General features: G+C 36.0%; 1 non-coding gene across 1 annotated transcript; it reads left to right on the top strand.

Annotated features, from left to right (window-relative positions):
* The first annotated feature begins 11549 nt into the window (after positions 1-11549).
* LOC138242290 (U6 spliceosomal RNA) lies at positions 11550-11656 on the top strand. The gene has a single exon (XR_011191498.1). It is a non-coding gene; the product is annotated as a U6 spliceosomal RNA (small nuclear RNA).
* The last annotated feature ends 160 nt before the right edge of the window (positions 11657-11816 follow it).

The following is an 11816-nucleotide window of genomic DNA, read 5'->3' as shown; positions in this document are numbered from 1 at the left end:
TTCAGGTGCTCATACAACAAAACAGCTTTTGTGTAAAAGTCAAATCTAATTATTCATAATTGTGCATATGAAATATAATTATTGTAATTATTAATTAATAAATTATATATTTAACTGAACAGGTTTTCAAATTGATGAGCCAATGGGCCATTTGTAGAGCTTATAAAATTTGTAGTTCGTAGTTCAAATAATTTACAATCCTCTGGTATGAGGGTCAGAGTAGTTATCAAGCAGCAGTGGAGTGCAAGTATTTATGTCAGTTCATTTATGATAGAGGCAATCTGTTAACTAGCAATCTGTTACAAAATTAATACAACTTAGAAACATTCTATAAACAGTGCAATTAACACTTAAGTGATTTTATAAGAAACAGTCTTGTTTTGCTTTGATTTGCATATTATTTTCTATAGCATGCAAATAGTTCAGTAAACAAGTCCCTGAAGTAGAAGGTTAATACTGTACCTCAAATCCTACAAAAGTTCATGTGTAGTTCAGGTGGAAATTTACACAAACGCCAAAAACTAAGGGTACTACTAAAATACAAAATATGTTTTTATTTTATCCATTCCAAAGACAAATGCCTAGTTATTTTTTATAGTGCAGTCCTGTTTTTCACTTGGAATACAATAAAATGTATTACTATTACTGTTATATTATTACTAATGTTGTTGTTGTTGATGTTGTTACTGTTTAATAAAGCAATGCACAGACAATACATTTTAATTTATTTGATATTTTTGTTGATGTTATTTGTTATTGTTATACAACAGTCTATATAATAATTATATAACATTATATAATCACTATTATTACATTTACATATTACATTATTATTATTACAGCATTGTCTTGATGCAGCAACTTTAGCAGTCATACTTTAATTGTTTTATTCAATCAGAAAATAGTGCACAGCTGTAATACAGATATTTCAATGTCTACATGATTTTAATCTTCAATAATAATTATTAATTTGTTGAAGACCCTGAACTCAACAAAAATGCAATATATTATTTAAAATATGTGAGGGCAAAGCATTCAGTGACAAATTCATTCATCCATTTGTTTAGTTGTTTATTCATTTACAAAGTTGTTTATTTCTGTAGAGGGATTGAAGTGAGATGTTATTTAACTTTAATAATCGATTCTTAAGTTGTTTGTGATGTTAAATAGTAAAGACTAAGAATATTGTATATTGAGTATAATTTTAGTTTAGATTTATATTCGATTTTTATGGCTAGCTTATTAACACATCATGGATAACAAAGATATAAAATTGTTCATTACTTGGTCAGTAATAAATGAGCAATACTCAAATGAGCAATAATGAGAATTAGGAATATAATAGATATTTATAATAGATCAACTAGTAACAAGATTATTTACTATAAAACTACAAAATTTTTCATAACATACATGCTATAAACCAATTATAAGTACCCTTAGTTTTGAAAACTGTTAATACAGTTTTAATGTAACAGTTATTACAATTCAATTACCCAGTTCAATGGTATTCTCCATTATTACTGATCAAGTCTAAGAGGGCTGAGTAATATGAATGTCCTAGGTCTGATTGTGGAAAATGAATCAGATGAGTGTCTATGGAGGAAATGGGTCCCCATTTACAGGGCACACACATTGCATATACTGTAGATCGCTGTCTCACAGAAATAAGGCTGGATCAGCCCAACCAACTGCCTTGCTTTTTTTAGCTTAAAACCATAATTTAAGTATGGTATGAGATGAGATGGAATAATTCTCCATCTTCAGTTTTTATCTCTAGAGAGAGTTCTCTAAAAAAGAACTTCTGATACAAAGATTTTTTCTTCTAAAGCACATGTTTTCTCAGAAGACTTCACATGAAATGAAAAGGGCTTGATGGCTATTCCCACAAATGAACTGCATGTCGAACCAGGGTTTCTCATGCAACAAAACAGGCTTTTTTTTCTCCAAAAACACATAAAACAACTTTTTCTTTTACATGTGCTCTGTTTTTTTTTTCACCTTCGCTTGGTAGCATCCGGTGGGCTGTGAGTTATTTTCCATTGGCAATTTCACTGCGTTCTTTTACTGTCAAAACAGCCAGTGCAGGAAGGCTGACCTATAGACAAACCTTTACACCTTCTAGCAGTTGAAAACCACCACAAAGTCTAACTCAGACCAGAAATCACACTAGATCTTGGTGCTGTTCACATTTATTGAGCTAAAAATAAAGCAACCAGGCAGCTGACCCCTTTTACAGTTACAGAATTTAAAAGCTTAAAATAAATAAGATTTAGTGTAATTTATAGCTTTTGTGTAGCGAATGCTATTAAGAGATAAACCTGCTGTATATTTGTAAATCTTATCTAATACCATAAAGCCAGTCAGATTTTAAACTTAGCAACAATGATTTTGATAATAGAGGTATTGATTAAAAACACATTAAAGTAGTTTTAATTTTAGAGTAATTTTTCATGCAAGTGATTAATATAATTAATTTCAAAGGCTGATCTAGCTTGACTGTTGGCTCGTAGTTTTCAAAATTCAATTCAAAATACTTTATTTATCCCAGGAGGGCAATTTAATAAATTTAATCAGAGTATTGTTTGCAAAGTTATGAAACATTTATTTATAAATAAACTAGGCAGTTATTAAATAATGACAAAAGCTTTAATTCAATGTAATTAAATAAATTTAATAAACTCCTGTGACGGAGTATTTATTTGCTCTTCCAAACCTCCACTTCCAAAAAAGAATAAAAACATCCTCTGGTTTGAAATCACATAATTTAACTGCTGTTTTATTGAATGTGTTTTTTGTGCTTAGTAAAAAGCAGAGTACAAGAAGAGTATCAGAGTATGTTTAACAGAAATTTCAAATGACGCTAGTGCCACCAGGCGTCAGAAATATGTACGGCACCACGAATTTAACCACTGAAGCATTATGTGAAGTGGGTAGAAAGGTTTTCTTCTAATTATTTTAGAAGGAAATATTTATTTTTTGTCATTTTTTTCATGACATCTGCTCTAAAGGTTACCTTTATTCTTTCATGTTCATCAGCGTAGTAGGCCAATTGGTAAACTCAATAAGAAGTAAAGTAGTTGAGCTGCTGTAATATTTAACATATACTGAACAAAAAAGGCTCTATAGCCGGAATGTTGTGTTTCTACAGTGGATATAAAAAACTACTACTTTATATTTTTCAGTATGGAATAAACCTTTGCAGCCAACACACGTTGATGCAGTTCTTGCTTGAACATGTGTAATATTTTATTATTTCTTTCCAATTTACCTCGAAGTTACTCTTTCACCTTAGTGCTACTCCAGCATGAATGTTGTATGTTCTAATACTCAAAAAGAACAACCATATAAAAATTTAATGGAAAACTGAGAACAGCTGAAGTCACTTATTTGCAAATAAGAGCATGCTTTCATTTCATAAATGCCATAGTTGTACGGAGTGTGACACACTTTACAGTCAAAATACTAGTTGAGGTTGTGTTTGCAGTCAAAACTCATTAACCTTTGTGCTATTCAACAGAGAAGATTATGAACAAACCTGATACAAGTATTCAAAATCCTCAAATGCACTGAAAAAGTAAACCCGGGAAGATCTTCAGAAAAAACTGAAGCATGAACTAGAAAATACAAGTGAACACTACGTAGAAGTCAATTTAAAAATGAGAACAGGAAGTATTTTAACCCAAAGAGTTGTAGGATAATGGAACAAGCTACTATGTCATGTCTCCCTTGAAACAGATCATTAAATAAATTAATTCTTAACTAGAAAAGTAGCAGATGGGCTGAATGGCTTCATCTTGTTTGTAGCAAATTCTTAAAAGGTTCACATTGTTAAGCAAGGAAGGAGTGTGTGTCTGTGTGTTGCAGGAAGGGCTGGTTTTCAGACTCTAGAATGTTCCTAATCCATCACCTAGTCCTGTAGACCAGACAAGAATAATCAAGTAAGATTGTGTAGCCACTATGTGCTTTCCCCTCTTCTCCAGGACCTAGGAAGAGTTTAAAAGTTTTTGTCCCTGCTCTCACTTTTTTAGTAAATAGAAAAAACAGGACTCTGAGTGCAAGTCTCCAACACTTCTCTGCCAAAGGTGGGTGGATTAATGAAGGCAGAAGTATCAATATAGATATAAGAATCCAATCCTCCTTTTTAATACATTAACATCCTTTTTAATATATTAAAAATGCCTTTCTGGCACCTTGTTTGGTGCCTGTGGTTAAAGGAGAAATAGGCAATCTGAATGAGCGCAAGAGAACAGATAAAAAAACAGATGACTTTCCCTGAGATTAAAAAAACAGTCAAGAATATTACAATTCTTAATGCTGGCTGGTGTTATAGTGGTCAGACTGCTGCACTTGTGGCTCACTGCTGCATTGTGCTAAATTCTTTTATATAAGACTGATGATCTATCCTACAAATAACCTTGGATAGTATATATCGAAAGTCTTTTTTCATTCATGCGTTTTTCTCAAATGTCATGGGTGCCTTTCTCCAATTATGCTGGTAGTGCCTTGAATCGAATTGTACTATCATATCTGCTTCAACACAAATAACTGATTGCAGCCATTTTCTAACTGTGCGATTATTTACAGTATGTGCACCAGGTGAAGTGTGAAAAAGAAGGAGTTTCAGTTTGGCTGGAAAATCTCTGTTTTATGAGAACAGAAGCACGTGGATGAGATGCACTTGTTATACAAAGTAAGTGACATTTTTTGGGGGGCTGAAACCTAACTGTTAATGCCTGCTACATGAAGGGGGAGGTCTGTACCAACATTAAAAATGCTTAGTTGCATTTGCGTCAATAAAAAGAACATGATTGAGAAGCCCGTTTCCTGAAAAGCCCACAATTTGTTCTCAAATTGAAACAAACATCCTGTGGAAAACAGAAATAGCCTTCTTGGTAAAAGTCAGAGAATGAGTGGCCACACGCCTGCCATACCTCTGCACTTAGCCCTGACCACAGTCCTCCGCCTCCTCTCCCCCCCAGCCCTTTCTGGTCAGGGGTGTGAACGTTCCCCCAGTCACACATATTCTGATCACCACACTCGAGACCCTTATTTCCAACAGTGCAACAAGTAAAGGGTAAAACCACATTTTGAAAATAACAAATTAACTATTTGTTTCTACTTCTGTGCATTAGACTAAAACCGCAGTGTTATACAGTGCAGATATTTTCCATTGTTGTCTTTATACACAAATATGTTAGAGGCCAAGCACTGACAATACTTTGTGCAAACCTTCACCCTTCAGCAGCAATAAACTCTGAACTGGAAAATTAAATTTTCTGAGAGTTGCGTACTCTGCAACAAATTTGTATTAGTTTTTATTCAAAATTTCTTCACTGACGTTTCATTTGGCTCCAAGCATAAATGCCACATTGATGATTTTTGGTTTGTTTGAAAACCATATAGCATTCTCCCCTTCCAAGGGAACTGCTGAAGTTTTTAATCCCATCCCTGGAGGAGTTTACACTTATCTGTATACAGTATATTCACTTTGTTGAACACAGAGTAGTAACAATTGAAGCTTTGTTCTGATCATTTTCCTTTGCCATTTTTCCTAGAAGGGTCTGAACTATCAAAAGTACATATCTAAAAATACCAGTGCTCTTGAGAGCTGCAGATGTTGCCCTTTGTTTAAATTTTCCTAGAAATTCATCACTGACCTTCAATATTTGTGGTTTAAATTAATTGCTCTCCCTGTAGAATGCATGACATTATATAAAAAGTGGATTTTAAATATAAGTGGCTCATTTAAAAGCATGAGGAACGGTAATTGGCCTGTCACTCATCTTGCATTGGCCTTGGTCGAAAAATAGCTTTTATTTTTAGAGCTGAGTGCAACTTCATGACTGAGGTTCTCTTGATAAGCTTCGGAAATATTGTTTTTGTCTGTCCTTTTAGATTTAATTAAATTATATATTTTTCTTCTTTTCTGTGAAGATGTGTCTTTTCTCACCCCCAGTGATGCTTTTTGTGAGTTACAGCCCTTTGGTGCCACCTGGTGGCAGCAAGGATGAATTTTTATTTCTGTTGGTTTAAGATTAGCTGGCTGAGGGTCCTGTTTCATCAGATTCTCAGCAAGAAAGAGTTCCTAACAGCCATCACACTATCTACTCAGGCTTATTCACTGACATTATAAAGAACATTTTGCTGGAGGCAGTCAGTTTCTCCAAGATACCAAGAACAACAATGAAACTATCGAAGAAATTAGCAAGACCAACATGCACGTGGTCTTATAAAGCCTCTATTTGCTTTAACTAACTTTAAAGATACTCATCAGCAAGTACACTTTGCTAGTACACTTTGAAACTTCTATCAGAAGATGCCTTAAAATGTAACTTATGAGAGTAACTATTGGGAAGCTTAATAACTAAATTTCAAACATTCTAGATATGGCTGACCCTCCGCTCTGACCCCAGGCTCTCTCCCTATCTGTCTCTGTGTGTCTCATGGAGAGCAAGCTGGGGTATGCAAAAAGATGAATTCCTAATGCAAGAAATTGTATAGGGCTAATAAAGTGATGTTATGTTATGTTATACAATGCACATTAACCCATCACACTGCTATAATTATTTGTTTATGCATTTAGTTGTATATTAATTTTTATAAACCTTAAACTTTATTAACATAAGTGAAAAATAATGCTTACTGTCATGCTGTCTATTTTTTGCTTTTTATTTTTCTGAGGAGCTGTTGGATAGCTGTATAGAGCAGCTATATCTTCAGAGAGGGGCAGGGGCTGCTCTGGAAGATGTGGTCAGCTGTCTAGCAGTTGTCTGACAGCTGGTTGGCTGTTGTGCTTAGAACACAGCAGTGTTGTTTGAACTGCCTACCTTCCATGCCTCTTTCCCCCTCCTTTTTCTGACACGTGGTGGATTTAGCCTTGAATTAGGGAGGGTGGAGCAGTTAGGTTGGTGTGTATGGTTTTTGAGATTCAAAAACAAATTTTAAACATCCCAGCCTAGACATAGTGTACAGTACATAACCTGACCTTATACATATTTCAGCAGTGTGACAGCTGGATGTGATAGTGCATTATAAGAAGGCTAAACAGACAAAAGGAGGGCAGAAGGCTGAAAATGGCATTAACACCTGTTGACAGCAGAGGGCAGTATTCCCTGTTCTGCACACAATCTTTTCCTTTTGAGAGCAGCATCGATTACATTGCATACTCGGTGAAGAGAGAGGCCTTCTGCTGTCAGCTTTTGTTAATTTCCTTGTTCTGGCTCCTGCTCTGCCCTGCACAGAGATGTTTCACCTACAAACATAACACCACAGAGCCATGTACAGCAGGCTATGCTTATGTATATGTGTGCAACAGTGGCAACAACACAGTAAGGTGTAATAAAACAGTAAAAACACATAGTAAAGCGTTTACGGGTGTGGTGAAATATGACACAAGCCAGGTCAAAATGAAATGAATTTGGAAGTTATAAATGATCATCATAGACTGCTTTACAGTATGTGTTTGGAAAGAATATTGGCTGATATCTCTGATGCACCACAGTTATTAGTGACTGTTAAGGGTAACATCCCTCTTGGAATCCCAAAAAGGGATTTGTGAATCCGTTTTGTTCCAATCTAACACTTTTTATAGAAATCCGTTCCCTAATTTCTGCTGCAGGACAATATATTGAGATCTTTGCCTCTTATTTAACTGTAAAACTCTGTTCACGAGACTAAATTGAGATCTATTCACATTCTGTGTGTTCCATGGACATGTAGAGTCTGTAATCCAGGAGACCGGGTCACTCTGCAATTCTCTGAGGACAATGACCATCCCAGCACCCTGAGGAGCCATGACAGCTGTCTCAGGAGTGTGATTGGCACAGGAAACCCCAGTTCCTCTGAGACCCAGGAGGGGTTCAGCAGCAGGTTGAGAGGCAGGGCAAAGCATTTAACCTCTGAATTATACAAGTCAAGTCTTCAGACACTGAAGTGCATTACTGTGTGGAGGAGCTGCACAAGAAGATGCACCATGGCAAAGGAACAACATTGTTGATGGAGACCAAAGACCATAGTAAGGGTGCTCGCTTCCCTTACTTGTCAACAATAATCCTGGATCACCCTTAATTTAGCCATTCATTCCCTGTTAAAACAGGGTTAAGATTTAAATTTATTTTTCATAGCCAGACATGCAAAGAAATGCATATTTTTAATAATTTTAATAATCTTTAAGAATCCTAAACATTCATAACAGTCCACATTCACAAAGACAGTGAAATGCAACACTTCACAAATAGTTTAATTTTAAAATAAAAAAACTATAGGAATAAATGCAATTATTAAATAAGTTCTATTTAATAAAGCAACAAAGGAAATATTTGCTGTAACAGTTTGATTTTTTTTTGAAGCAAATGTAAATGATCACATAGCAATAACCTTTAATAAAACCTAAAAATCTCAGAAAATATCTGCTGGAGAATGGAGTGCATATAACTGAGTCACATAGTATTATTCTTTCAATAATCATATAGAATTTTATGTATTCTTAAGGTAGGGCAGCAGTGGTTAGGATTTTGAATTTATAACTAGAAGCTTGTAGGTTAGAATTCCAAATGAGACTACACTGTTGTAGCCTTGAGCAAGATGTCTTACCCAAATTGTTCCAGTAAAACACTGTATAAATGAGTGCAAATGTAAGTATAATGGACAAAAACTGTGTCCTCTGGTATTTGCTCCAACCAAGATGTTAATGACAAATTGATTGATTACATTTTTTATCGGAAGTCTGTTTTTTTTTTATTTGCTTTCAAACTCTTAACTCAACTGGGAATTTTAATTGGTATTGACTCTATACTAGTGAGTTCCAGAATTCCCTTTAGGCGTGTGGGCTGAAATTAGCCAGTTGGACTTCAACAGAAAGTAAATACTGTACATATTTGTTCACCAGAATCTATTCCTTATCAAAAACATTTTAAATGGAAATAAGGAAACAAAATTGTGTTAATTTTGTTTTGATGTTAGCAAACAAGTAACAAACTCGTTTTTGTTCCACTTGAGCACTTTATAATTGTACCCTTAATACATCTAATAATAGGCTGAATTTCACATCTACTTGTCTTCAGTTTATGAAGAACATGTAGGATGTAGCCATTTTTAATACTGTCCTTCTTAGGTAAATTAAAATTTCCAACTTTTGAGTAAAAATAAAAGCAAATTGATGGTTCAATTCATAATTTATTTAAGTAAATAGCCCAGGAACAAAGAAAACCATCAGGTGAGGGGATCCCGAAGTCAAGGATAGGGAATCCCTGAGTTAAAGGCTGCCGTTAGCACTAGTGATTAGGGACTCACTTGTAATTAAATCCAAAAGACACAAGAGTTCCTCAGAATCAGAACAGAGAATCATCACTCTCATTAAAGGGTGTGCTGTATTTTACAGTAAGGCAATAATAATAAGGCTTTTACAGTTATGTTGTTTATGTTGAAAGCAGTGTCAAATGGAAAACAGAGCAGGTGAAGGGAAATCCAAGAGCTCAAAGTTAGGAAATCCCTGAAAGTAAGAGAAAGTAGTGCAGAGAGAGGAAGAGTCTAAAAGAGAGAGAACCTTTGGTTTGAGCAGGTGAAGTGGAATGGCCTCCACACCTGTACTCCTGTAAGCCTGTTTTTTATAGTGCCGAATGAAGTGTCCCTCTGCTTGGAACAATGTTGTCAGTTCCAGACAGTACAGCTCTTAGAGGGTTCCTGAGGGATCTTGTCTTATTTTGCCCTCACAGGAGATATATAATAATTTATGAAATATTGATTAACAACAGCTCATAACTTTCTGGTTCAGAGTCCAAAAGCTTTAATCACAGGCTAATAATTGACCAAGAGCAAAAGCCTCCAGAGATAATTAAACATCGCCTGAGTTCCTAGTGTCACTATCTGGGAAACAACCTGAAAAATCTTTCGTCTGCTGTCTGTGAAGGTCTGCCATGGGCTATTACAGGTTGTGATCCCCCCCCCCACCACCACTTTCTCACACTTTCTGATCAAGTTGCAGATGAAAAGAATAATTCAGACAGAAAATAAACTTTGTCTTCAACAATTTTTAAAGAATTTATTACAAGGTGGGCCATTGTTTTCTGTGCAATGGACAGAAAGATTCAAATGGCTCTGAGGAGGTAGAAATTTGGAAAATTGGTGAAAATAAAGATGGTTTTATTCATTGAAATTATTATGAAGATATGGGCTCTCTACTGCAGGATTATGCCCCCTGTTTTATGGTATGTCATGGTGTCATTCACATAGGTCTCTTGACCTCTTGTCAAGAGATCCGAAGGCTGAATCCAACTAAGGGTTGGTCAACCTTAGTGTGAGAGCTTCATGGTCACAAAGAGCTCATAGCCCAAACACTATTCTTCACCCTTCTGGTCAGCCTGTGTGAGACCTCCAGAGCATAAGAGTGAATAATAATAATTAATGATTGCTTACACTTATATAGTGCTTTTCTGGACACTCCACTCAAAGCACTCAGAACACTCAGCACACATCAGCTATTAGTGGGGAGGAGAGCCAATTCATAGATGGAGATTATTAGGAGGCCATGATCAGTGAGGGCCAATGGGAAATTTGACCAGGACACCAGGGTTACACCCCTACTCTTGTCGAGAAACAGCCTGGGATTTTTAATGATTTTATACTATACTGATTTTTTTTTTCAGTATAGTGTCCCCATCACTGGGGCATTAGGACCCACATGGACCGCAGGGTGAGCGCCTCCTTCTGGCCCCACTAACACCTCTTCCAGCAGCAACCTTAGTTTTTCCCAGAAGGTCTCCCAACCAGGTACTGACCAGGCTCACAACTGCTTAGTTTTATTGGGTTGCTAGTTGTGAGTTGCAGGTTGATATGGCTGCTGGCAAATGTAATCTCTGACTCAACGGCAATAGTCTGGGCCTGTTACTATCGTAGGCCTTTGTTTTCTCAACTGATGGACCTTATATTGAAACTAAGATTTAAAATATTCCTTAACCTGTACTGCAGATGTTATGAAAACATGGGACAATTTTTGGTGCTTGGGAAAATTAGCCTTGGTGTGAGCGTGTGCATGCCTGTGTTTGTGTCTGTGTGTGCCCTGTGATGGACGGGCATCCTGTCCAGGGTGTATCCTGCCTTGCACTCATAGCTTGCCAGGTCAGACTCTGGCTTTCCCACAACCCTGAATTAGATGAAACCCTTAGAAATTGGCTAGATAAAACAATCTGTGGCTATATTTACTAGTGTTGGGAAAATAACCTTTAAAATGTAATCAGTTATTGTAACAAGGTACTTGTCTAAGAGATTATATTGGACATGTTTCAGATAAATATCTTAAAAAAGTGGTTATAATAAAATATGCAGTGTGTGAAAAGTTATAACTTAAGGAAGTATCTTTTAACTGCAACTAATTATTTTTCAAAGTAATTCCCCTAAATATTAATTTACAATAAAAATAAAATCAAATAGACATAAACCCTTATTAATAAACTCCTATTTTACCTAATAAAAATGTTCTGCACCTCCAATCGCTGTTTACAACAGAACCAACTGTTGATAACACACACCTGTTGTAGTGTGATATATATATGCTTGCTTCGGCAGCACGTATACTAAAATTGGAACGATACAGAGAAGATTAGCATGGCCCTTGCGCAAGGATGACACACAAATTGGTGAAGCATTCCATATTTTTGGGGCGGAACGGTGGCTAAGGATCTGCCCCTATGGCTGGAAGGTTGCCAGTTCAAATCCTGCAGCTAACAGAGGAATCCTTCTCCATTGGGCTCCTGAGCAAGGCCCTTAACCCCAACTGCTTCAGGGGTGCTGTACAATGGCAGACCCTGCACTTTGAC

The sequence above is a fragment of the Lepisosteus oculatus genome, chromosome 13, assembly GCF_040954835.1.
Source record: "Lepisosteus oculatus isolate fLepOcu1 chromosome 13, fLepOcu1.hap2, whole genome shotgun sequence".
In the NCBI taxonomy this organism is placed as follows: domain Eukaryota; kingdom Metazoa; phylum Chordata; class Actinopteri; order Semionotiformes; family Lepisosteidae; genus Lepisosteus; species Lepisosteus oculatus.
The sequence above is the reverse complement of the archived record's forward strand: the minus strand, read 5'-3'. Positions and strand labels throughout refer to the sequence as shown.